Source organism: Babylonia areolata, chromosome 28 (genome assembly GCF_041734735.1).
Source record: "Babylonia areolata isolate BAREFJ2019XMU chromosome 28, ASM4173473v1, whole genome shotgun sequence".
Taxonomy (NCBI): domain Eukaryota; kingdom Metazoa; phylum Mollusca; class Gastropoda; order Neogastropoda; family Buccinidae; genus Babylonia; species Babylonia areolata.
Genome location: NC_134903.1, coordinates 18,738,785 through 18,741,284, shown reverse-complemented (window position 1 = coordinate 18,741,284; position 2,500 = coordinate 18,738,785). Strand labels below are relative to the sequence as shown.

At 46.2% G+C, this 2,500-nt stretch overlaps 1 protein-coding gene across 1 annotated transcript in view; it reads left to right on the top strand.

The window, feature by feature from the left end:
* The window catches only part of LOC143301951 (transmembrane protein 163a-like), a 21,172-nt gene that overhangs the window by 5,385 nt on the left and 13,287 nt on the right, over nucleotides 1–2,500 (top strand). The window lies entirely within an intron of this gene.

The window sequence follows — 2,500 nt, the reverse complement described above, 5'->3', positions numbered from 1 at the left end:
GGTATCAGTATCAATAGCTCAAGGAGGCGTCACTGCGTTTGGACAAATCCATATATACGCTACACCACACCACATCTGCCAAGCAGATGCCTGACCAGCAGCGTAACCCAACACAGCGCTTAGTCAGGCCTTGAAAAAAATAAAATAAAATAAAGTAAACCACAACAACAATAATAATAATAATAACAATAACAACAATAATAAATTAAACAAATAATAATAATAATAATAATAATAATAAATTAAATCATCAAAAATTAAAAAAAAAACCCAAAAAACAAATAAAACTTTTAGTGAACCCTGTCGGACTGGACTCATGTGTTCGACAGGCTTGTCAATTTTGCACGTGCGACACGTGCTATATACATGCACGCCGCATCAATTGGTGATTGATGACTAAATTATACGCGGTAACACCAGTGAAACTGATCACCATGACGTCTGACAACTCAGGGGTGGGAGGTGGGAGGTGGGGATGGTGGGGGTGGGGGTGGGGGGGTGGGGCGAAGATTTGCTTCTGATGTGTCGGATACCAGTCGCTGTGGCGCAAGTGGTTAAGCGTCGCGCGGGACTGACGACTAGAAAAGACAGTGGGTTCGAGCCCCAGCAGAGATCGATGGGATTTTTTTTTTTTTTTTTTTTTTTTTTTTGGGGGGGGGGGGGGGGGGGGGGGGGGGGGGGGGTTGTTTTTTTGTTTTTTGGCCCACAACAGCCTGCTCCTTCCGGTAGAGTTGAGTGAGTGTGTCATGGGCGCCGTGTGACTGACGACAGAAATAAACAGCAGGGTGCTGGGGTGTGTGCAAGGGGGGGGGGGGGGGGCTGTCAGCCACATACCCTACAGTATTGATAGCTTTTCTGTAGTATCGGAATGTGTATGAAGTTCAATTTTTTTAAAAAAGCGTTGTTGTTGGGTTTTTTTTGTGTTTTTTGTGTGTGTGTGTGTGTGGCGCTAGCAGTATTTTCGCTTGGTATGTGTTCCGGTACCGGTAATAGGTACGGCTTATATATAAGCCAGTGCGGCTTATGTATGTATGAAGTTCATGTTGTTGTTTTTTTAATTTAGTGGGTGCGGCGTATATACCAGTGCGCTCAATAGACCGAACTTTACGGTACTTCCAGCCACTTCCTCATCAGCCGCTTGAGGTTTGCAACTCCGAAGCCGTATGGACTATCCATGGACTATCGGACAGCTCTGTAGTCCCTTGGTGGACTATCGGACAGCTCTGTAGCCCTATGGACTATCGGACAGCTCTGTAGCCCTATGGACCATCGGACAGCTCTGTAGCCTGGTGGACTATCGGACAGCTAGGTAGCCCTATGAACTATCAGACATCTCTGTAGCCCTATGGACTGTCAGACATCTCTGTAGTCCCTTGGTGGACTGTCGGACAGCTCTGTAGCCCTATGGACTATCAGACAGCTCTGTAGCCCTATGGACTATCGGACAGCTCTGTAGCCCTATGGACTATCAGACAGCTCTGTAGCCCTATGGACCATCGGACAGCTCTGTAGCCCTATGGACCATCGGACAGCTCTGTAGCCCTGTGGACCATCGGACAGCTCTGTAGCCCTATGGACTATCAGACAGCTCTGTAGCCCTATGGACTATCGGACAGCTCTGTAGTCCCTTGGTGGACTATCGGACAGCTCTGTAGCCCTATGGACCATCGGACAGCTCTGTAGCCTGGTGGACTATCGGACAGCTCTGTAGCCCTGTGGACCATCGGACAGCTCTGTAGCCCTATGGACTATCGGACAGCTCTGTAGCCCTGTGGACTATCGGACAGCTCTGTAGCCTGGTGGACTATCGGACAGCTCTGTAGCCCTATGGACCATCGGACAGCTCTGTAGCCCTATGGACCATCGGACAGCTCTGTAGCCCTATGCACTATCAGACCGTTCTGTAGTCCCATTGACCATCAAAGTTCCTGATTCTCAGCAACAAAAAGGGAAATCATATCAGCAAACCAGCACATGAAGAAAACGATGAACAACAACAAAATAAAAAAAAAAGAGAGAAAAAAACAAACAACAACAACCTAATAAAAGCTGCGGTACATGCAACGCCACTGCCACAATAGGTAAAAAATTCACTGTCTGGAAATTCTGGCTGTTAGAGGATACGGGTCATAGAACCTTTTTTTTTTTTTTTTTTTCTTAATTTAAACAAAAAACAAAACAAAACAAACAAAAACAAAATTGAATAGAGTGGGGAGTGTATTAACTCACTCAGTACGGCCAGCCCTCTCCTCTCCTCTCCACAGACCCCTCGGATGTCCAGTGGTGAATGTTGACAAAGAATACCACAATTCTGATGACGGAAGCTAAAGGTTGGGTCAATTCAGACACCCACTGGACATCCGAGGGGTCTGTGTTGAGGAGAAGAGAGGACTGGCCGTACTGAGTGAGTTAAACAAAAACAAAACAAAACAAACAAAAACAAAATTGAATAGAGTGGGGAGTGTATTAAACTGTGTGTGGAAGCCATATTTTCTTCAGT